This window comes from Calliopsis andreniformis, chromosome 7 (genome assembly GCF_051401765.1).
Source record: "Calliopsis andreniformis isolate RMS-2024a chromosome 7, iyCalAndr_principal, whole genome shotgun sequence".
Classification (NCBI taxonomy): Eukaryota; Metazoa; Arthropoda; class Insecta; order Hymenoptera; family Andrenidae; genus Calliopsis; species Calliopsis andreniformis.
The window spans coordinates 12,937,441-12,962,213 of record NC_135068.1 but is presented as its reverse complement, the minus strand read 5'-3'; the positions used below and the strand labels follow the sequence as shown (position 1 = coordinate 12,962,213).

The 24,773-nt window shown below is 44.8% G+C and overlaps 1 protein-coding gene across 1 annotated transcript in view; it reads right to left on the bottom strand.

Annotated features, from left to right (window-relative positions):
• The window catches only part of Con (leucine rich repeat protein connectin), a 195,196-nt gene that overhangs the window by 155,400 nt on the left and 15,023 nt on the right, over window positions 1-24,773 (bottom strand). The window contains exon 2 of the mRNA XM_076382391.1: window positions 13,924-14,001. The gene's annotated coding sequence lies outside the window, so the exon portion shown is untranslated. The remainder of the gene's footprint in view (window positions 1-13,923; window positions 14,002-24,773) is intronic.

The window sequence follows — 24,773 nt, the reverse complement described above, 5'->3', positions numbered from 1 at the left end:
TCAACAACCTCTGTGTTTCGAGTGCTGCAGGGAGAAGTGTCCTGCAGCAAGTGTTACAAGCTGTTGGCCCCAGGATCAAATCATTTTCCCGTATTTTGTGAATCGAGGGCTCTGCAGGGGACACAAGATGGCACTTGGAATTTTCATTCTTCTGAAATTTTCAATTTAATCTCCTACTGTTTTCTACTGCTACAGGAATATATCGCGATGCCTGATATCAGGCTTCGAGTGTCGATTACTTTTCTCATTTCGGAAATGGAATACATCTGAAGTCGGAAGAGCAGGCGATCGGAATGGACTCTGAAAGAATGAATCTGGTATTCGTTTACGCTCCCTACGCAGCGTCGTTTCACCTCGAGAGCTATTTATAAAAGTGAACAAGGCAAGGGATGCAGTTACCACCGCCGAGATTAATTGCTGCCCGATTCTGTTATTTCCGCTAGGATTTTTCGCTAAGAAACCGTGTATCGATCACTGCTCTCCATACTCAATTTCCTTTTCGAGAGTGCTCTAGTATCGAGAGCATCAAATCTGTTATTTACTTATTTTAAGTTAACAGGTAAAGAACCCTTCTCTGTGTACAATCAGAAAGAATGGTTACAGGTTGCCCAAGACTGAGATAAATATCGCTTAAAATTGGCTAGGGAGGAAAACAGTTTAGAGATTCACGAGAGCCATTATGATTCATAAAAGTTTTATTAAGACAGTCGAGTATATAACGTCCTATCTTCAAGAGATCGTGAAAATTCAGTCACTGGCACGAACAATAAATTAATCTTCTGGATAATTTAATCACAGAAATCCCATATAACTGTAGCTACCGATTATGAACATGCCTGAAGACTTCCCCTGCAGCGAGAGCTCGAATTTTCCCAATATTCCAAGGGTGAGAGAGGGTTAATAGCGTGGAGTCTGTGACTCCCGCCAGCCTGGGTTAATAAACATATTTTAACCGCCGCTTAAATGACCCGTTAGTCCAAGTAACTTCGTAATTACGCGCGGAAGCGAGGGAAATCCGCGGCATAATGCTCGACTGGCAGCCAGAAATTCGCGGATCTGCAGCGTGGATCGGCTGGCTCAAGTTTTTGAATTCGCTGGGATGAATGGCGGCCGCAATCCGCGAGGAACAATGAAGGAAACGCAAAGGAGCGTTTGATAAGCGCCACGTGCCTGGTTAATTACCAGTTCCAGAGGCGGTGGTTGACGATGCCGTGCCCGCGCGCCTCTAACGCAGTCCCCACGCGTGCATGTGTACGACAATAATTTTCACGGAAGCACAAGCTAATCCACTTCATCCGCGATCCCCTGAATAACCCAGACCGAAGTAATTAACCTGCCACGCTCGTTGTAACGAATAAACAACTTCGAGGCTGCTGCCATTCCATGGCTGCGCCGACACTCTGCTCACGCGCCTTTGAGATTTCAATTATTTTAGTTATTTCCAATTTGGGAGAGGCTGAGACCTGTGAATCACCTGCTCTACTGTATTTATTGAGTAATGAATATTAGAGGTTGAAACGAGAGTGACAGTGTTTTCAGGAACAACCGAACCGTGATCATTTAAGGAAACAGTATTTCACTCGATGGATCCATATTTAACCTACTAACCCCTTAAACCGATTCTCGAATCCACTCAGACCTAATTCCCGTGGTCGTTTCCCCATTAAAAGAACGCGGCGTGGAAGACTGGTTCCTCGGCAGCTTCCTCTTTAAATCGAAATTTAAATCGGCGATTAGCGTGGCAGGGCAACGAGGAGGGTAGGGTCGAGCCAGGATCAATTAATTCATTGGCCCTATTTATGCTGATCGAGGAGCGACGCTTTGGAGAACAGGGCTAGAGGGGAGCCTGGACGATGGGCGAAAGGGCTTGGGTTAAGCGAACGTCCGGAAATTAAGCCCTTCGTACTCGTTCGCGTTAAATCACCGCGACTCTGGTGAACCGGGTCGCTCGATATTCGCCGCGTTTCTTCTCTGTTCTTCGCCTCCCTGGGACAGCTAATAAAACGGGATAACGACGACTACCCCGCCCATCGATTAGTCCTTTAGCGATCGGCGTGTCATGCACCGCCAACAGGAAGTCACGTCATCGAGAACCTTAATCCGACGTGGTGTCATTTTTCAGCACCATCAGCGGTTCTGTGCTGGACAGGTATTTATGGGCGGAGGCTCTGAAGGGGTGGCTTTGAAGATGAATGTTAATGGAGGAAGTAGAGTACTGTTACTTTCCCTATTGTCATTATATGATAAAAGGAAAGTATTTTTATTCGTTAAATATTCACGTATTCAAATATACGAATGTTCAAATGTTCAAATATACGAGTATTCAAATATTCAAATATTCAAATATACGAGTATTCAAATATTCAAACATTCAAATATTCAAATATTCAAATATTCAAATATTCAAATATTCAAATATTCAAATATTCAAATATTCAAATATTCAAATATTCAAATATTCAAATATACGAGTTTTCAAATATTCAAATATTCAAACATTCAAACATTCAAATATTCAAACATTCAAACATTCAAACATTCAAACATTCAAACATTCAAACATTCAAATATTCAAATATTCAAATATTCAAATATTCAAATATTCAAATATTCAAATATTCAAATATTCAAATATTCAAATATACGAGTATTCAAATATTCAAATATTTAATTTTTTCCCTCTTCACCCCCAAAATAAAAAATACAGGACTCTAATAATAAACTACTTACCCAGTATCGCGAAAGTATCGCAATCTTTTTACCAATATTTTTCTACTGCTGTCCACACTGTGTCAACCATCACTATTAATAACCCGACTAAGGATTCAACCTTTGACTCTGCCTGGAAACTTGTAACCTCCCGCGCGATCTAAGTCACTAATTACAGCCTGTTGTGTACCAGTTATCACAGCGAACGTCACATTTGCAATTAGTAGAACGGATTCGCGTGCCGAGATATAATTCAAGCAATCCGTAATGTGTGATTACCCGATGAACATTAATTACTGCCATCGTTCGCCAACGATACCACACCGTAACGATGCATCTATATTGATAATTAATCAACGTTTTTAATGTCACTGGTCTAGCCCACGGAATGTTTACATAATAAATTTCCTTGTGGAGCAAAAACTGTAGAAAAATATTCAATCACCCACCACACCACACATTAAACACCCTCCTACACTCACCCCCACGCTCCCACACACGAAATAACCACCTGAATCGATTTACTCGCGGAGCAACAGCAGACTGCACTCACCCACGGACTTAATAAGAATATACTGGAATAAAACATTTACCAAAGAAAGTAAAACACTGAGAACAGCAGCTACAGCCTTCCACCCTTGGCGAATAAAACAAGCCTGACTGCCAGCCGATACCTGCCTCAGTACAATACCTAATGGACAGAAATGGACTCGTCCCCTCTCCAGCATGCACGATAATCCTTCAGCTCTTACGTGGCCCTCTTTCACCCAGGACTTGCCAATTGTCCTTGCGAATTAATTATCACCAGAAATGTAACTCGATAAAGGTTTTTCCCTCAGGCAGGCTCCAGTCGTGTTTCGTGGTGGCTGCTCTGCCTGTATACAGCCTCTGTGCGTCTGCAAACTTTGACTTACACCGCTGCATACGGTTAATTATGCATCGACAGGACAGGGAGAGCTTTGCGCGGGATTAGGTAGTCCAGGCTGAAAATGCCCTGGAAAGGTATAATATTCGTTTGCCAACGGCGCGGTAATTAAATTTCTACTTAGCTCCACGAGGCCAGCCAATTCGAATTTCGCGGTCGATCGTTCCATTGGCTTCCAGCGAATTCCAAGTTGTAACGAGGGAGAGCCAACAGCAGCGTTCGACGTTTGCCTCGTTCCCTTTGATTTTTGTTCCCTCGGGTGAAAGGTCGAGGGGATGAAAAGAATCCTCTGGCGCGACTTGGGAAGTTAGCAGAGGTGTTGCTGGGAAAGTTAGCGAATGCAACTTTGGGTAATTAGGGAGGAGGTGTCGTGTACAGCGATTGGGTTCGATGACCTGAAGGTCAGGATATTGACTATAGAATTCTAGAATAAAGAATTCTCAGAGAAGCAGAGTCTATAGGAAGATTTGAATGAAAAAGTGAGAGCAAAGCTCAGAGAAGATCCCTCGTTGAATCTTCAAAGCTGAGTCCTCGGATCCTTTCGCTCACTTGGGTAGAGAGGTCGAGGTTTGCCTGAACCCATTCACAGCGCTGTGGTCGTAGGGGATCAGTCGGACTTATTTATATATTTAAATCGATCCATTGATTTTCCCTAATGCAGTTTAGTCTGGCAGGAACAGGATGAAGGCTTGTGAATTTTTCACACCGCTATAAAGACCGACCAAAGAAATATCAACGACCTTTAAGTGCCCTTTCGAAGTACGTTCCTAGACCTTTAAGGGTCATTTACTCAATTTCCAGCAGCTCAAAGAGGAAAGACTGAGCAGAGCAGTCGAGCAAGGTGTTTCAAAAGGTTTCAAGTTTTTCGAAAGTCTAAAAGATTTCGATATTTCTCCTAGGAAAGAAAAAGGGCGAGAGGAATGAGTCACGAGAGTCGTACCTTCTTTTACAGGTGCAGTTTACGAGGTAATGCTGTGTACACATCGAATCCCGCGCTCGTTCGCCCTTATGTAATGGGCAATTACATAGAACCGAGCAAATACGTGTAAATACGCGGGAATACTGCAGCGTGTATGACGAATCCATATTTAAAGCGATATAAATTCCAACGTCACGCGATGCACAGGTTCGCGCGGCGAGAACCGATCGCGACAGCCTTTTATACATGAGAGGAGCGTGGTAAAAATAACTGGGGATGAACGGCGTTAGAGACCGATGCGTATCGACGTGGCTATATTTGATACGTCAGGTTGTAGAATCGCGGAAACCTGCGTGGAAATAGAACGACGCGGGGTCGAAGGTCGAGCGTGCCAGTGAACGCACTTTCGACCGCTGAATAATGCAGCTGGCTTGCAATTCTGTGGAGTGCATTACGCTAAGGCGGAGAGAAGTATGACTGTTCCAATGATGGATTTAGTTGCACTGCCATTCAAAGAAATTGGGGAAGATATTTTACAGGATTTGTACTTGCTTTTATTTTTTATAGAGAATATAATACTGGAAGTTCCGGTATTTTTCGAAATTCTACGTCCAAGTGCAGAAATTGAAGTTTTTCTACGATTATGACACTGGCTCGGCTATGTGCTTTAAAATAGAGAGAAAGGTCATCTAATGTTCGACCAGGTGTCTAATATTGTCTGCGCGAAGCACCGTGCTGGCGAGTGGAGCACTCGTTCCTGGATCCACTGAAATGGTTTATGGTCCTCTGGCGCACATGGGACAAAGTGGACTGGACAAAATGCGTGAATTGAGGCTGAGAAGAACGTGTGATATAGGAGAGTTCATATTTTGAAAATAGCACGTTTACTCGTGTAAAAAGTCTTTTATCTCGTAACACTCCTTTTTCTGCCAAAATTACGACCACTTTTTGCGGCTTCTTTAAAAAAGAAAGAAGGCTAGTGCAATATTTGCATATATCCTCGTTCATCTCGAATGTCCTCTTCCAGACAAATTAATTTAATATCATCCATCAAATTTGTTCGAAACAAACTTACAGTGCATTCATTTCTAATCAGCCTGCCTGTCAATTTTGAAGATGCTGTCTACAGTCGAGCATGCGATTGAATAATGCTGTCCAGATTAGCACTTGGGAATAGGTAATACAAAGTCTGGATCAACTATTTTTAGCCAGTGGTTCGAATGGAGATTTTTACAAGGAGCCGCAGTCGTACTCGTTTCACCGAAATTGAGATTTCTATCGCCGAACAGCTCAATTTAACGCAATTCCCCGAAACGAAACAACCAAAGATAAGAGTCGCCGCATCATCGCCAAGTCTCTGCTCTTTATTCGCGTTTCAAACGTAATCCCGCAGTTTCGTTGGCACTCGCGATACGAGCAGCCGCGATCACTCTTCCTGACAACTTAGAACTGTTAATCACTCGAGATACCCATCGTGCCCACGATTCCTAGCCAGAGTTCTCTTGCTGTTTTCGGCCAGCCATTATCGATCCTGCACAGTTCGACGATGATTGCATCAACGCCCGAATAATATACAATAACGACGAGATTGCTTGAATCGATTCGACGCGGTAGTTGAACGCGAATTTTCATACAGAGCTATCGAAGTTAATTTGTGTCGAGTCTTCAGAAAAATGATTGAAAGTATTTTTAATTAGAAAAAATGTTCGTTCTACTTCACGATTTTGTGGAAAATCTCTTTGTGGGGGGGAAAGAATTTTTTCCGAGTGTATGAAGATCTGTTTTACCCTCGTCGTTTCTCAAGAATCATTACCCTATTTCCTGCACGTTGGGCGCCACGGTATCTAAAATAATCTGGGGAACAAAATTGCCGGGTCGAATCGGCAGCAATCGGAATTCGCAGCGGGCGGCCAGAGGATGGCCCATTTCACGGGTTTTAAACACCCAGGGACAAAGAAAAAACTCGGGGAAATCTGATTCCACCCGCTAGCCATCCGCTGATTTTCTGGCTGAAGGGGCGTTTCGAGCAAGGATCGCGAATGCGCTCGATACTCGCCCTTTATCTTCCCTCACCCTCCTCGAATTCCTGCCCCTTTCCCTTTGTTCTTTTTATCTTGGGGTGGAGAGAGAAATTAGTGGTGGGGTGATTTTCCGCAGACTTGAATTAAAAATATAAAACAGGTTTCTATTTGACGAAAAATAAAAAGCATGTTAAAACAGAAAAAGTATTAGAAATTTTTGTAGAAGATATCTCACCACTTTCTCCCCTGTGTACTAACCCCTGTAGCAAGGAAGTGACGTCAGCGAGGGGTAAAGGTGCTCGGGACTGAAACACCCCTGGTTATGAACCTGGTAGGCGAACTCTTCAAAGGGCGATTTGTCGACAGTCAACATGACAAAGACATTAGTCGGTTCTGAGTTCCCCTTCCCTGCAGCCAGCGTCACCCTCTTTCCGCGGTCCATTAAGGAGAAAGGGGATGGGCCAGCGTTGCATCCCGCGCAAAGCTGGAGGGGATTTAACCGTCTCACGAAATTTCTGCTAAGTGATCTCAAAGGATGTCACGTTAGGACAAATTGATTTTTTTCGCTGTCAACCCCCGACTGCTGCAGACACTGGCCCTCCCCTTGGAGCCACCCTCCCTGATAAAGCCTGGACCACGCTGTCTATCGGATGAACAAATGGGATTGCTGACAGCCAGCACGTGCCTCGCGTCGCTGCTCGCTTTTCCAAATGAATTTTCATGCAAATTCTGTGTCAAAGAAAATAAATCTTATTTTCCGATTTAATGCAACTTGGAATTATTCTCCCAGCACGCACGTCATCCTCCCTCTACCTCTTCTCGACAATTCACCGATTCTAACCGATTCCTCTAGCCTCAGGATAGAGTCCTGAGATTCCCTGTATCGCTGTCCCAGGGAACATGCTCTTCCTCTTCGCGTGCGAGTGTCAGCCGCGTGTGCGTAGGGGGAAAAAAGGGGGTGTAGGCCTGCAGGTACGTTGGGGTGATTTCGCCAGAGGGGACAAGATGGAACAATGCTTGCGTATTTTTTAACAGACTGAAGATTAAATTCACAGATTGAGAATGTGTGTTCTTAGGAATTGATAATAATTCTTTCTCTAATTAATTTTCAACTACCCTATGCAACATGATCTACGATCTACGAACGATTGTACCTTAGAATAACGATCACTTCCCGAGAAAGTTCCCCGTATAAAATTCCTCGCGCACGTTTCTGAGTGGCATGCAACGATAAGGGGTGAAATTCCTCTCGAAGGAAGTGACTCCGCGTCTAACGTGACCGTCCCAGAGGAAACGAAACGACGCTAGTCAGAACTTGTTTATTCTTCGGAATAAAAGGGTTGCTGGCTGGTTAGAGAATAAAACGCGAGGCAAAAGGTAAAATTTAGTAGCTATTACTGTCCTACCCTCGGATGGGGGTCGAATTATTTTATCTCGCTCTACGCCTGACGGAGCACTTTACAACGAAACTTTTATTCCGTTTCAGTATAACTTGTAGCAAGTGAGTTTTAATAATTTCGAGAGCGATAAACTCTTTAGAATTTTATGGCCCAGGAATTTCCTATTTATTGTCACCCATAAAGGGGTGCGCTGGTTTTTTGAGAATCCTATTTCGACACTTGTCAGAGTTCTTTGAAGAATTCCAGTGGAATGAAATTCAGCTCGCGAAATCTGAAGAAACTTGTTACCAAGAAACTCGCGTACTCTTGCTGTAACACGAAGAGTCCTTAAAGACTCTTAAGAGGGTGGAAATGCCTTTCTTAACAATTTTCCCTTTTCTGCCGGGAGGAAGCCCGAGTAAAAAATGTGTTAGATATTATTTCATCGCGTTTGCTCGTGGATCACTAACTCAGCTTCCTCACGACCACCAGAGCCTTCGTCTGTCCTTAACGCCACCCTTATTTGAATTGCAACGCACTTGGAGGATCCTTAAGCGACCTCGCTAAGTGTGCGCCACCCGTAAACCCCAGCTCGACGGCTTTTAGCCTCCTCGTAACGATCTCGTGACACGTGCGAGCGTTTTCGTCAGCCATTACGATATTAAATTATTATTACCAAGCTATTACTATATTTTTCCTCTAATGACGCCGCGACATCGACCCTCCATAACGCGATATTAGCACACGGGACAATGTTACGGAAAATTAGAGCGAAATATCGGGGCCATAGAGCCGATTTTATGTTGATTTCGCGCCACGTGGCCCGTTCGACGATGCTGGATAATGGGCTCTCTTTGGCTGGCATGTATAATGCCACTTCTTGCGTCAAGTGGTTCAGAAAATTCTGCTTTCCTTCCTCGCCAATTTTTTTGCGTCACCTGCTTGCGACAGAGGGAAGAACATTCCCTCTGAAATATGCTTACGAATATTACCGAAGCTATTTACAGCAGACAATTTATTTTCCATACTTCGTCCACTAACAGAAAGTCAGAAAATGTGGGTGGATACAGCTTGTTGTAACATAGCTCGTCTAAAAAATGTTTTAAAATAAAATTTACCCTGTTTGGAGGGAAGCTCCTTGATGGTCACAAGTTTCTCTAGTTGGACATCTTATTTGAAACACTGTTTTAGAGGAGCTATAGTTTAGGAGATAATTATATGCAAAATGGGTCATCCTATATGAGAAGAGACTTCTGTTCAACATGAATTGGCACAGAGGACACTAAAAATATGAAAATACCACGCCAGTGAAGCTAGAACCATTCTTAGTCAGCCTGAATACCACTGTCTAAGAATAACAACTATGCATTCCCTACCAGATTCTGAACGTAGTCAGCCATCAATATTTCACCATCGACGAGCCAAGGGTCTGTCACGACGCTCAAACTTCACCTAAGAAAATTCCTGCTACTGCAGAATAAACCTGAAACAGGGGTAAATCGTCGCTGGAGAGTAATGGATATTATGTCCCAGGCAAACGCGGCTTCGTTTTATCATCCCCCCTGACTGGCAGCACGAAAAACAACAGAACTTTCCGACGTACAGAATAATTCATTGCGCGGGCAGAACCTATGCTATCGCGCCTCGCCCCGCTGCTCCTCCGTTTCTTTGATTTACAACCGATGAAATTCCCAGCCACGCAGGTGTAACACGCTGCAACCGTTCCCGTGCATCGCCTCGTAATGAACTCCCGCGCGGCAAAATTCGGCAACGGGCATGAATATGGAAATGCAGTTTTGCAACTTCTTCCGAGGGATCCGATTCGTTAGCCACGCTGGCGGGAGCGTGTCCGCGCATCGTCAAGCTGACTCGCCAAGTTCTGCTCTCTCGCCTGGCGAGGGAAAATTCTGGGAAAATGTTCACATGTTTCGGTCTTCGAGCCTTCGGGCGAGATCGACTTACAAAGGGAGGGCAGGGGTGGGGAAATCCCTTTTAAAATGTCGCGAGCTGAAACTTATAGCGCAAGTCTGGTATGAAAAAGCATTGATGGATTTTGTCATAATGAGTCTTCGCTTCTGAGATATTTCTGTTTGAAGAAATATGTGAGAAACTTAGATGAAAATATCTCGAGAACCAAGTCCTATTATGACGAAAGAGATCAAGGTCTTTTAGGATTAGACTTGTACTGCAAGTTGCAGCTAGTGTTACTTTAAAAGCGATGTCCTCACCCTTACCCTCTCCTTGTCAGCTTCCTCACAAGGGACCATGTGGATCCGTCTGAAACCTTGAACTCAGGAATCGCCAGATCCCAAGTCCTCCCTCTCACTTGAAAACAGTAATTTTCGCTCAGGGCAATCGAGGAGAACAAAAGCACAGGGTGTTGCAAGTTCAGTGGCCCGAGGGTGGGAACTTGATGCACAGAGAATGTCGAAGACACAAGCGGTCACTTTGCGAAGCCGCGGGCGCTTCGAACTCGATCAAATGGGCTCAAACATCCGTAATCTTTCCGTCCTTCCCTTGGTTTCGGCTCCTCGCCGCGTTCCACGTTCCTGGTCTTTCAGCAGAAATTTCCAATAAGCCCGAAGCGAGAGCCGACGAACCGTATTCCCGAGGAAAAGTTTCCCGCGATGGGCTCGAGAGGTTTTCAGAGGCTGACCGACCAGCGATTCGTGAAGAGACAAACATTTCCAATCAACGAACGACCGAGGGAAGCCGCACAGTTTTTCCGGAGAGGTTTTGTTGCGTGTCCCCAAGCGATTCGCGAGCGAAACAGCTATGTTGAACAACAGCGAGTGTTTTAGGATACGCGCCCGATTCTCATTGTAATCAGACGAATCGAAATGCCGCTGTGTTTGTCCAAGGCTATGGTTCTGCGATGAAATGGACCAATTCGAGGAACTGAATGCTAGAGGGAACTGTGAATCTTTGAAATAAACTTCGCAGCAGAATTAAAGGATTACAAACATCGAGACAAAAATTGTCGATGTTTGAACTGCTATAACTCCGTCGAAAAAAATCGCATGGAGGTGAGCCTGGACTCGTTCGAAAGCGCAAAGCCTCTACTTTAACACCCTTGAATTGAAATTGTTTGAAAAAAATTCTCCAGTCCACGACATGCAGAGAGAGGGACGGTGATTTGTCTCCGAATGTTTTCCATATTCAGACTATATTCAGGAAGTTGAGAAATTTTTTTCGCGACATTTTTCAGGAGAATATTAAAGCTAGAATCCTCCTCTTTTGAACTAGACCTTAAGGAATGATCTACGATTTTTTTTCGCGAAGTTATCTCGCTCTGAATGAAGTGGCACGCAACATATACTTCGAATGAAATGAGACACAAGGTACACTTTCCATTCAGACCACGATATCTCGGCGAAAAAAAATCGTACATCAATCGCTAAGGTCTCATTCGACAGGGGAGGGTTCCAACTTTAATATCTATCCAAAAAAGATCGGAGAAAAAATTCATTGAGTGCCTGGTAGTCGTCCAAAGTTGACAAACGTTCCAAGAGAAACATCCCTCTCTTTCTCGGCGTGTCATGGAGTAGAGAATTTTTTTCGACCAAGTTCAACTCAGAAGTGTTAAAGTAGAGGCTGTGCCCTTTCGGATGAGACCAGGCTGACTCCACTGCGATTTTTTTTGACGGAGATACAGCAGCTCAAAAATTGACTACTTTTTTGGGCTCTCGAGCGCTGCCTGGTCCAGAGGCTGCAAGCTCACTTTTCACTGAGAGCTCGATATCTCGGCGAAAAAAAATCGCAGAGCACTCGCCGTGGTCTCATTCGACAGGGGAGGGTTCCAGCTTTAATATCTATCCAAAAAAGATCGGAGAAAAAATTCATTGAGTGCCTGGTAGTCGTCCAAAGTTGACAAACGTTCCAAGAGAAACATCCCTCTCTTTCTCGGCGTGTCATGGAGTAGAGAATTTTTTTCGACCAAGTTCAACTCAGAGGTGTTAAAGTAGAGGCTGTGCCCTTTCGGATGAGACCAGGCTGACTCCACTGCGATTTTTTTTGACGGAGATACAGCAGCTCAAAAATTGACTACTTTTTTGGGCTCTCGAGCGCTGCCTGGTCCAGAGGCTGCAAGCTCACTTTTCACTGAGAGCTCGATATCTCGGCGAAAAAAAATCGCAGAGCACTCGCCGTGGTCTCATTCGACAGGGGAGGGTTCCAGCTTTAACATCTATCTAAAAGTGATAGCAGAAAAAATTCATTGAGTGCCTGGCAGTCGTCCGAAGTCGGGAAACATTCGGGGAAAAACTACCCTCCATTTCCTAGCCGGTCGTGGAGTGAAGAATTTTTTTCGACCAAATTCAGCTCAGAAATATTAAAGTAGAGGCTTTACCCTTTCCAATGAGATCAGGCACACCTCGCTGCGATTTTTTTTGACGAAGATACAGCCGCTCAAATATTGGCAACTTTTTCGATTTTTGGATTATTACCCCATTTCGATGCTGAAGTCACACTTTTCATTCAGACAGCAATAACTCGGTGAAAAAAAATCGCAGGTTGCTCGTTCAGGTTTTATTCGAAAGGGGAGGGTTTGAGCTTCAATATACCTCTAGAAAATGTTGGAAAAAGAATTTATCAAGCTCCTGAGACACGACTGATGTTGATGCACGTTTGGGAAAAGCCACCCTCTATTTCTCGACGTGTCGTGGGGTAGAGAATTTTTTTCGAGCAAGTTCAATTCAGTGAGGTCAATGTGGAGGCTTTACCCTTTAAAATGACTCGAGACTCATCTCCCTCTGAATTTTTTTAACCGAGCTACAGTAGCTCAAAGATCGACAATTATTCGAAAATCAGTGACCCTTGAATTTTGCTGTGATAAATACTTTGAGAAGCGGGTGGTCCAGAATTTGAAAAAACTATCTCCCAATGATCATTTTTCAAGCTACTAACGACACTGTCAACCTCCATCACACGACCCTCATTCACCCCATAAGATCACAAAGAAAAGCCAGAGGGGGTGTGTTGGCGAAAAGGAAGGGCCTCGATTTTTTCATCATGCGATTTTTATCGAGTTAGGAAAGGCGGAATTAGCAGAGAAGCTAGGTGAAAAGATTAGAAATTAGATTTCCTCGGAAGCCAGATGTTTCGTCGGTCAACTGCATTCCTTTTCCCTGATTGCGTTCGCTTTTCCATCGTGCACGGTACGAAACAATAACGAAAGCGAATCGACGAAAGGAATCGAGCAATTTCGCTGGGCCCGTCTGTCGTGAAATCGTCATAGCCTTTGGAAAACGTTCTTGTAGAGTTATGGCCCTCTACGAATACGTAGTTCGAGGAGCAATCGAACGGACGCAGCGGAGCGTTGGTAGTGGATCGAGCTGAATTTACCTTTCAAAGTGGCGGGAATCTTGGGGTATATGCAGTGCCCGTTGATGAATTCGAATGTTACCGCGGCAAACGACGCTGGAGATCGCGAGAGGAAAACGATTTCGTGCCACTCGAATTTTCTGAACCACTGTGGAGGAAGTCTTTCGAGAGATGATTAAATATAATTCGATTTTATGCCAGGCAAGAGTCAAAGGTTATAAATGTGTATAAACGGGATAGAATTTTAAATAGAAATTATTCCAGTGTTTGCAGAAACAACTTCCAAGGCGCATTTTTTGAGGCCACTCTCGCATAATGAAAGCCAATTTCGATAACTCACGTAATGAACTTCGAGAATTTGCTAACTGAAAATTATAAAGAAATTAATATTCAAACACCCTGCACCCCTTTCCCTATGTTTTCTTCCCAGGAACTTCAGAAGGCTTGCGATTAAATATTCATTCACAAATTTGAAAATTCTGCTCAGCATAAGAAACTCTATCTCGATTGAATAATTTATCCTGACTTGGAGAAGAAGAAAGCAGACAATTAATAACATAAAAACGTTCCAAGTTCCATCAATTAATGTTCAACCAGCACGCTCGAAGTATCATACGATGATATAATAAAGTTTGTATCATCACTCACCGGAATCGCTGCTGCCTCTAAGAATCCACGAACGCCTTCGACTTCCTGCGCGTCTTCCACTGAACTGCTTCAATCACCCTGAAATTCAGACAGAAAAAGACCACTTTACTTCAACTATTTATGAAAGTTGGGGGAACGAGTCTGTTCTTTTTGCATCTACATCGAACTTCGCGCCGACTAATTATCAACCAAGCAGCTGTAAAAATGAGCAAACTCGAAGATACTTATCGAGGGAAGTTCAGAGCGTGGAAACTTTAAGAGGCGCAATTACCAGGGATATCCTGGCAATTTATTGTAATACCATCCGATAAGACTTTTCACAACAAAAGTGTAGTTTACATTTTGGAAAATGCTTGAAGCCCCACTGCGTTAAAAATCGATTAGCCCTTCCCAGTTTTCGAGAAGTTCTTCATCACCACCTAACTCGTAACTTCGTTCCATTAAAGGGGATGAAACAATTAATCGCCGCAAGACGGGGTACAGTAATTCAGTTTGCTGCGCGGCGTTTTGGAAGTCATCCAGTTAGAATCTCGCGATATGAGAATTTCGGTTCGCGAGCGCGGCATATCAAATTACGTCCATGAATATTAATTAGACGGTGAATCGTGTCGTTTAGAGGTTCGCGCCCAGGCTTTTCACGATCCCCAGGAATACTTCCGCGTGGAATAGAAAGCAGCCAGCGCGTGGGAGGATCCCATTGCATCTCCACGATGAACGAACCCTGTAACGAACCTGGGAGGGGGCTGGGACGTTTTATCAACTCGGAAACTATTCTGCAAGCTGTTATATCAGCCAGCGTTTTCCCGCCAAAAGAGTGGATCCCAAGGGAGCTGGAAAGCAGGTCACAGAGTTGCACTGTTTTTATACGTGCATTCTAAACGCGTATTATCAACATTTGCTGTCACCTGGAATAAGGGAAAAATAAATTGCTACCTTCGCCGCCAGAAACATCTCAACTTTCCTCGTAAACCTTGCCCCAGGCTCCCAGCTAAATCAATTTAGAAGAGCATCCTAGTATCGACTGTCCTCGCGATGACGGGAGGCAATAATGTCCAAAGGAACGTTTGGTACGATCTAATAAATCGGAATCCACTTTAACTGGCGTGAAAGGAATACTTTTCCAGAGGCGTCCACATAGACTCGCATTAGAAGAAGTCTCTTGCAAAGCATTGCCTTTAACGCTTTCCAGGAGACTTCCCATAAGACGTGAATAATATCTGCTCGTGGATACCTGTTCACAGACGATAGTAAAGACTACCTAAACAGCCCTCTAACAAATATCTTTTAAGCGTCCAGCGATGCTGTTTCCTCTGCCAATCGAGACTACCAAGTTCACGTAATGGCGACACGAAATGATTCGTCACCGTGGGGGCAGAGAACAAGGGAGATGGGAGTTTCTCCTAATTTCTATTTCCGCTTCCCAGCAATGACGTCACGATTTGTCATCGTCCCACCGTAAAACTCGTTATACTCGCCATTTGCCTGGGCCACTGTTCTCTGAGAGATAACGATCGCGCAGGGGAGTCTACTGCTTCCGCTAACCGGATAACTATCGGCCCGCTTTCATAAAATTTAATTATTGTCATCGGAGAATCGATTTCCCATCGCTGGACGCTTGACCATTATACCCAGCACGATCGCGACGATTCCATGATCCACTTAGGAACTTTCTAGCCTCCGAAGCGAGCTGCTGTGCGTGTACAGTCTTTGCGCTCGAGAGGGCCCAGGCTCGTTTCACTGACACGGCTTCCAGCCCCTGTCGAGGCAGCCTCAAAAGACCGAGTCATCTCATTGTCCAGCAAACAGCCCAGAAAGCGATCCCCAAAGGCGCCCGGAAGCTGTGTTGATGCATCGAGTCATCAATCTCCCATCGACTCAGGTCTTGTTAGTTTCTATTAATACCAGGTACCCTTTCCACTCCCGAACCTATTGTGATGCCTGGGGTGGCGAGGAAATCTCGTCACGCGCGAGTAAGTAACAGATAGTGGGGAAACTGGGTGATCAGAGGCAAGGCTACCAGCTGGGAATCGCTCGAGACTCGCGAACCAGTCGAGGAATCGCCTTTGCTGGCTTGCAGCGACCTTTCGATGGCTCCTGGGGGGAGGGTCAAGAGGTGCAGACTCGGACCTGTCGCTCCAGGAACTTTGGTGATCGTTTTCCTTGGTTTCGAGACTGCACTGGCGTAACCTTCCTTTCGTGCGCCATTAGTTTTAACGATCGTTGAAACGACAGCGTGACGATTGCACGCGGAGTCACGCGAAACTGGGGATGGTCCTGATAAATGGCCTGGGGAGAGATCACTGGGACGGGAAATGGAAACGACAGGACTGTGTCCTGGGATCAAGGCTTGCTAAGTTTATGGGAGTCGCTAAATTCTTTGATCCTGTCGAGTGATGCTCGATTCTGAGTCCTTTTTCCAGAGTGTCTACTGAGAAGTCCTGTGAAAAGTATTAGAACAATGCGTTCAGGGAGACTTCTCATGGGATATGTACAGCACTTGGGTAACTTTGCTTCAAGATTTGGAGGATCAAAGAGAAGAGTACCTCAAGGTGTGATGCTGTTCAGAAGTGTTTAATTAAGATTGCAGTAGATAGAGACACGCGGTTTTCAAGTCCCCTTACGTGGTCTGTCAAATAACAGCATTGAAAGTGCATGCTGCAAAGTGTCCTTTGATGTTACAAGGCCCTACAAATCCACTTCGATACACCCAGGTGTTCTAGTACCCCAGGACTGTGCTTTATACGACCCTGAACTATTGACACCAACCCTCCAGAGTGTTGCCATTTTCAACCCCCGTCGCTTTCGACATATCCCACCTATGCACAATAAATTATCACGTCCTACCAAGAACAGAAGCACTGTTGAGAAAATAATTCAGCAGATCCCAAAGAGACCAAAAAGCAAAGTTAATGAGACGGACAGAGCAACCCTTTCTCAGAGAAGCAAATATTTTCGAAGGCAGCACGCGATTGCTGCTCTCACAGGCGGTGAAAGAATGCTTGAAAGGGGGAAGGAATCGAATCGAATGAAAGCTTGTAATTAAATCGGTCGCGCCAGAGACGGTGGCAGCGATTCGGCGTCGTGTAATGTTGCCAAAAATTCTCGTTAATTGCGATTTCGCGAACTGCCAGCGTCACACGGCACGTGCCAAAAATCCTTTCAGCTGCTCCGCTTTTTTCCCTCCCCCTCGGGATCTATTGATTCTGGCACTTGCCCTCCGCGACCCCAGACGCAGCGTTCGATAATAATCCCATCCCCCTTTGCTTCTTTATGCGCGCCCCATAACCGAGATGCAGTTATAAGGCTCGAAGATGCACTTGTGCTCCTTGTGCATACGCAGACACGTGCGAGCACCTCGAGAGTCATGCAATTATTCATCGAGCATCGTGATCGAGGCTGGGATCCTCGAGGAAGGAAGGAGCTGTGAATCATTTCTCATAGGCAATGAATTTTTTACATTGCCTGTGGTCTATTCAGACGTATCTCAAGCTGTATGGAGTTTCGAATTATTATAGATACTGCATTAACGCTTATCTGAGTGAAAAGCTTCTTTTTTAAGCGAAGAAATTTCGCTCTCGTCGAAATTCGTCGTTCGTCTCTCGACAATCCAAACTTAATTAACCGCTGAACTGGGTACGCTCTCCTACGAATTTCAATCACTCCCGCCATTGAAACCACGCGGAACTATTTCCCCCAGTCGGAACTTTCTATGCACCATAATTCGATTCTATTAGCGCACGGATATTAATCCTGGCGAAACCTTCACCCCGAGTTCTGGAGATGAAAAAATCCTCTATCGAACACTAAATAATTTCCTGTCTCCAAAGAAGCAGTAATACTCAAGAAACTCCCACCACTGCTTAAAAAAGGTACGAAGAATCTCCACGAAATGAAGATATCTACATCATCCTCAGACATAAGAAACCGCAAGTGTTCTAAAACAAAGTAGCAAAGGTTCTGGAATACCAACGAGCTTCCAGAAGCAACCCAGAGAGTGAAGAGTCTCCCAAGGGTAAAAGAATCCTTGCTACGTTTGATTCTGTGGGTAATGGACCTTAAATGACGAGATATTCACCGAAGATATCTGCACACACGTGGAAGGCGCAGAATTTTAAGCGGCTTCTTAGATTTACTCGAGAATAAGATGGGGATACCGAGTTATCGAGTTACGTCGACGAATATAAGGCCTAGAGGAAGGGTGAACTTTCCTGCGCAGGGGTAACGCGAGGATGATTCATCTTTGGATTTAAAATATAGGTAGCGACGCAAAGTGGAGAGGGTTGGATGGACGAGGAGGCAGCGGGGTTGGGAGAGCGAGGCGAAGAAGTTTCGCTGGACGAGGTTTATCGAAGTTGCGTTATTGAATCGCGGCCTCGTTGTTCGCTTTTGAGAGACTACGGAGTTGTTGCTAACACTCGAGAGCGTTTTTTAACTTTAAGAGGCTGCCTCGTGAACGTCACTCGACGTCTTCAGGGTGGAGGAAGTTGCCCCAGGAAGTATGAACAGCCCTGCCTCGTAAACACTAATTATATAGTTGGTGCGCGTTTTTTCTCGAGGACTGTTAACTGGGCAACCCAGTGCAGAGAAGTAGAAAAATGAAATACTATTTCTGCACCATGAATCGATTATACGGGACATAATATTGCTTAACAATTTAATCTTCTGTGCCTGCAGAGAGCAAAGGCTTCGAGGGTTGCTCAAAGTTCCCAGCGAGCTGGGATAAAGAGTATTTAACGAATTTCAAAGGCCCGCTGCACGGGCAAAGTAGCACGCAATAATATTAATTGCAAAAGTCGGCCAGTCCGTCAGAGTCTAGAGCTTCAAGGGTTATTTCATTAATAAAGGCCAAGTTTTGAGTCGGTCCAGCTGCTTTGTAAGGCGGCCAACCCTAGCAGATTAAAAAAGTTCCTCGCGTTGGTCGAGCGTTTTTCGAGGAATAATTTATACAGGAAGCCACGCGTCCAGTTATAATATCCTCGAACCAGGGACGATAAATCACGAGAGCCACAGCTTCATCGTTTCTCATCAACGTCGAAAGCGATCTCCTCCAGAGCCAGCATCTTGAGAAACATCTTTTCAATACCTTTCACACGAGCAAAGCACCAGCTAACTTCTAAGCTTTCCAACTAATTTAAGTCTGCCGTGTAATCTTTGATCCTTTAATATTGACAAGGAACAAGCTCGAAGGAAAAATAAGCGGACGTCGCAAGGCTTCTCACGTTTCAAACTTTCCTGCCCTGCCAGGGCGTCATCTTTCAGAAATAATTGAGCCAAGTGGAAGAATTTCATTCTCCACTTAGGGGGAAAATAAAATTACGAAGGTACACGGTTTGCTCCGACGAAAATCGTGAGAAACGACTGGAAACGAGATTCCCTGAAAGAAATTGCAACACACGTATCTAGTATCGATTGTCTGCCACGCTTTAGATCACCTCCTTTCATCCTAACCCACTTATCTGAACGGCCAATCTATTCGTCTGATCGTCGGTGGCTCGATAAATCAAGGTTTCGTTGTTTTAATACATCAAACACCGCTTTCGAGTCAGTGGCGATAGCAATCTGTATCTCGTGAGCTTGCCACACCGAATGAGTCATAAAGCTCGAGTGAAAAATTCAACCAAAATCCCGCGTAACAGAGTTTCCTCGCGCCTTCATTTCACTGGGTGAATAAAGTGTGTCAGGGGCGGTAAAATCAACTTTTATTCGCGAGATTCAAAACGTATGGAAAAGGTGACTAACTGAAAAATATTTTCCACCTGGATATTCGCTATTACGGTCTCTAGAATTTATTAAAAAATATTCCTCCGCTGGGAAAATAATGCACGACAGTCTTCGCTGACGAGTGCATCGATAACTTGCAACTCATCGCCCATTTTCCTGGGGAGAAATAAAAATCTACGAGATTCGAGTCAAAATACCGGGAAAGTTAAGATATGGATCCTACCTCATCCATCATACTCGGGAGACGTCACTTAAGAGTGTGCAAACTGCAAGAAGAAAATGTGGCGAGCCATCATGTACGATCCATACGTGGATCCCGATATTCAGAGGCGCTTCCTCTATCAATTTCAGGATGTTTTCGAAAAATCGTGCCAGATATCTCTTCACTCAGACGCCGAGTAAGAGACTCTGCCATCACTGCACCTAGAAAAACATCAACCCCTTATCTAATTACTCTCCATCCAAAGCAGATACAACTGTTCCTCCATAAAACCTCCTGTATTACACCACAATCCTCACCCCAAGGTTCCACCCCTCCCAAGAGACTCTTGTCCCCCAATAACAGCTCACTCAAACTCGGTCCAAGTCACGCAGCGGTTGCAACCCAGCATCCACCCCCAGCTGAGGCACAGAGGCGGAAGAAAAGGAGGATCGCCTAATCTGGGGAGGCGTGGAATGGGTGATGGCGCAAATAGAGGACCTATTGACTCGTCCAGCGATCGAGGCCTCGAAGTAGCCACACTAGGCTGAGCTTCGGTCACTCTGCCAGGGAGGCGACTAGGCGACCGTGTCCTCGCGGGGGACTCGCGCTGGCGCATATCCGCGGACACATACATAAATGCATTATTCAAACGAGCTGGTCCGACCCGTGTGGGTACTGCATTTGCGTTACTTCCACAAGATTAAACTTGCATGCGACGCGAGGCTATGAAGTATAGTCGCAGACGGCACGGTCGACATGCGACTTGCTCTCGGACAAAGCCACGGCTGGTTCGGTGGCACCCTATGTCGTCGACGCCTCCTCGTCCCATCCCTCTGTTTCCCGCTTTTTCACCCTAGTCACCGAGAACCGCCTAACCCCGCGGACTGAACGCCAACCAGACAAATTTCGATTTTATTACGCGGAGGTTAGAAGCAGCGGGGACCTAGCAGTCCAAAAATCAGTTTGGTTGGATCTCTGTATACCACAATTCGGTATAAGTAAGGTAAGTGTCCCAATACCTGAACGCAAACGCTAGTTTTATTTCATTTTGAGCTTGAATTCTAATCTACCCAATGAAAGATCAAAAAATAGTACCATAAATTAGTATATTCAGTTACTGAGGTGAATTTTAAGTGGCTGGAAGTATATGGAAATAGCTATAAAGATTGATCAAAAATAGTGTTGGAGATACGAACAATTTAAGTTTAGTACCTTCTAATTTTCATTGCTCGCATCTTTAAATGAATTTAGTAACTACAAAATAGCATCAACAATCTACATACTATGACTCTAAAATACTAGATGTAGTTCTCAAATATCAACAGTCACTCTGCGAAAGCACATTAAGGTTAAGGTGCTTTCCTCGTGAATGGAAAATTGTTTATGTTGACTGTGAGCGTGTTACGTTATTGCTGGCTGCAGAGGAAATTAACGTTGTATGACCAGTGAACATTAAGGAATATCTAATAAAACCCTGTCGTTTAGAGTATAGCTGTTCCTGTGTGTTAAAGATAGAGGTTGATGGCTTGCTTCAGGGTGTTGGCAAAACCAATTCGCGGTTCCACGAAGTCAATTTTTCATATAGGTTGGATTTATTGCTGGGGAACATTTTCAATCATTTCTAATTAAACTTCAATAAAATTGCTGGTTAGAGGAGAGGGTTTTCATCAGTGTCTTATGAATTCTGGATGGTGAGGTCCTGTCTGGAGTGTTCCAGAGCAATTTTCCCAACGATAAAAATTTGTAGATCGTAGGCTCTCGCAGACGATGTCGATATTTGAATTTACTGCGGCTTCCGGCTGGGAGCGGCATCCATTATTTGCGAATCGATACCCTGATACCTCAGATATCTATACGCGAATGTTATCCGTAACAATAAACGCGAGTACAAATATGGGCGTCTGGTGAACAAGAATGCTCGTCTTTTTCTCTTTGATGCATGGAACTTCGCTCTGCGCGAAGAAATAGTCTGTAAAACCGTGCATGTGAAAGAACTTGTAAAGAGATTCAAGTGCCTGTTACTTGACAAATATAGCCTAGACATTAGAAATAGAAAATCAATTGCAAAACCTGCGTGAAATTTACTGTACCCCCTTCCTCCCAGGAAACCGAACTCAATCCCTATTTCAAAGGATTTAAGCATGACCAATGAGGCCACTTCATCGAGGGTACCTCGCTAGTACAGTCCCCACAGTTTGTTAGCTTTCTCCCAGAAGATTAGTCAACGCTCCTTTCCATCCTAATTTCAACATCTGCCTGAATGGATTTCCATGGGAGGACAAAATGAGCAGCCTGCATTCCCTATGATTATACCTCCTCGAACTGCACGAGCGGCACGCGAAGGAGGTCACTTCAGGGTTCGATGACCATGTGTTCGCTGTCCCATCATGCAACGCTACGTTTTTGAACTTCTCATTTCCTGTTCGTTTGCGGAAACGATTCAGATGACTATAACGCGAATCAAACTTATTCATATTGGGAGTTAAGTAGAACGTCAAAGAAAGTTCAAAACAAGAGCCAGACCTAGGGCTAGACCAAGGATAAACCTCAGAAAGAACTCCCTGTATTGCTAATCAACAGGAAAGAGTGAACAGTGTGGGTTGAAGATGAGGGATGAGGGTGGAGACGAGGGAGGAGACATATAAAAATAGGGACCAGAGAAGAAATAAGTTTAAAATTTGAGGAAAACTCACCAGTGGTCAAGGATGACCAATGGCCAAAGATGACCAGTGGTCAAGGATGACCAATGGCCAAAGATGACCAGTGGTCAAGGATGACCAATGGTCAAGTTGCCCAATGGTCAGGATAGTCCAAGGGCCCAGAGTAGACCATGGTCCAGGGGTTGTCCAGGGCCCAGGAGTCCCCCCAGTGGATCCCCAGGAGGGTGTGCACCCTTCGGAGGACCCGAGACGAGTGAGGATCTCTGGGCCCTGTAGAGGTATTTATGTTTCCTCAAAGAAGAGGGGGAATTAGAGAAATCATCCCCTCTTCTCAACTGGCTGCAGAGAAACTCGCGAAAATTTCTCATTTTCAATAAAGTAATGACTGTAACAACACCTTTCGCTATACCTATTGTTAATAATAATTGCACGGAGTGGCTCTCATAAATTATTAACAATTACGATCGTTAAATAACAAAATACGACGGAATTTTCAATCTTGTGATTCTTTATCCACGAAATTTTCTCCTCAAGATTTGCTCTGAGACAAAAATACATTGAATGACAACTCTATCTTATACTTCCGAGCCCCAACAATCTCGACTAATTAAATTGAAGGCAGGGGTGCAGCGGGGGAGGCAAGAGTAAAAATCGAGTTAAGGAATCTCGTTTGAAGAAAGAAGAGAATGACATTAACGACCGTATCGAACGTACTCCAGCGAGAATGGGGGTATCAATTTTCCAGAGGAGGCTAATATAATTGAGACACAGTGTGTACACAGGCACGAATCACTACGGGGAAGCAGTCCCTCCTAAGGCTAATAAATCGTGCATAATTCAAGCCCCTTACGTAGTCTGCATTGCGCCGATACTTTTGAATAATGTAACCCGCGCCGAACAGGGGCGGCCCTGTTGGTAGCATGCGCTTAAATACCCCCAGTAGTTTGTACCTCTGACAGTGGAGGAGCCTGCAAACGCGGACGGAATTGATTTGCCACGCTTTACGCCGATTTATTTCGCTCGGGGCCGTATTTTACACGCTTAAGGCGGTTGTAAAGACGACTCGCGAACCGTGAGAACATTTCGCTGAGAGACTCGGGACTGGATCCTTACACGAAATGAAATATAGGTACACAAATCCTCAACGAGAAAAACTGAGTGAGATGAGGTAGCTAATCGCATGAGGGATGGAGAAATGGAAGTAGATGCTGTTGTCAGATGAGGAGAAGGCAGAGCTATTGCTCCACAGTCAGTTAGTGGCCCACCTTCACCCTGTCCAGCAGGACACATCCCCTGCCTTTTTGATAACTTCGATAGACAGTCTACTCGCTGGATGGATTAAGCTCGGGTCGACCAAGATCTCCAGGAACGCAGTTTCCTTAATCTCGTCTCAAATGAAGTGTTCAACGGTAAAGAGAAGTTTTACGAGTGCAGTCGGTAGATCAATTTCCAGCTGGATGTGCATGTCGCATGCAAATAACCGGAAAACTCCATGGTCAGCGAGATTGGAAGTTTATCCATATAGCAGCCAGGGAGGGTCAGGGATTCGTTCTCATAAGCGTCTTGGAAAGTTAGGGGATGGCAGATTCGCGAGACACTGTGTCTCCAGGACCAGAGGAGTGTCACGCTCCTGCCTTTTCCCTGGCCCTGACAGCCAGAGCGAAAGAAATTCGGCCGCGACTGGGCGAATTAAAATTTCACCAGGCAAAGTTTCAAGAGCGAGGCAAAGCTGAAATGCTATCGGATCCACAAGAAACTAGGATTCTGTGTTAGTGCTCGGACCCGCGAAATTCGGTGCCCTTCCATCACGATCGATCGGACGCCAGCTTCCCCAGGCATCCAGCCACTCTACAGAATTACTAGACACGCTACATCAGATTATGCGCCGAGTTCTGGAACTTATTCGGCTGGATTAGTAAGATCGAACCATTTCCGATTCCAGCACGCGAATACGTCGCATACTTCGCGTTTCTGCCAGCTGAGATCCAACGTCAGGCTACGTGGAGGATTTTTGGGTACGCTCGAAGTGGATTTTTTACTTCAGAAAGCGTAAATTCGTTTCGAATTTTTCTCGAATCAAAACCGACACTTTGCGAGAAAAACAGAATGAAGTAAGGGAACAGTTTCTTGATTACTAACCCAGGACTAACACAGGCCTAAGACAGGAGCAGCCCAACCCTCATCAAGATCTAATCCAAAACCTAGCTCCTCTGCAACTTGTCTCGAATCCAAAAGACCCTTTCTAACGAAAGCAGCCTGGAATAAGG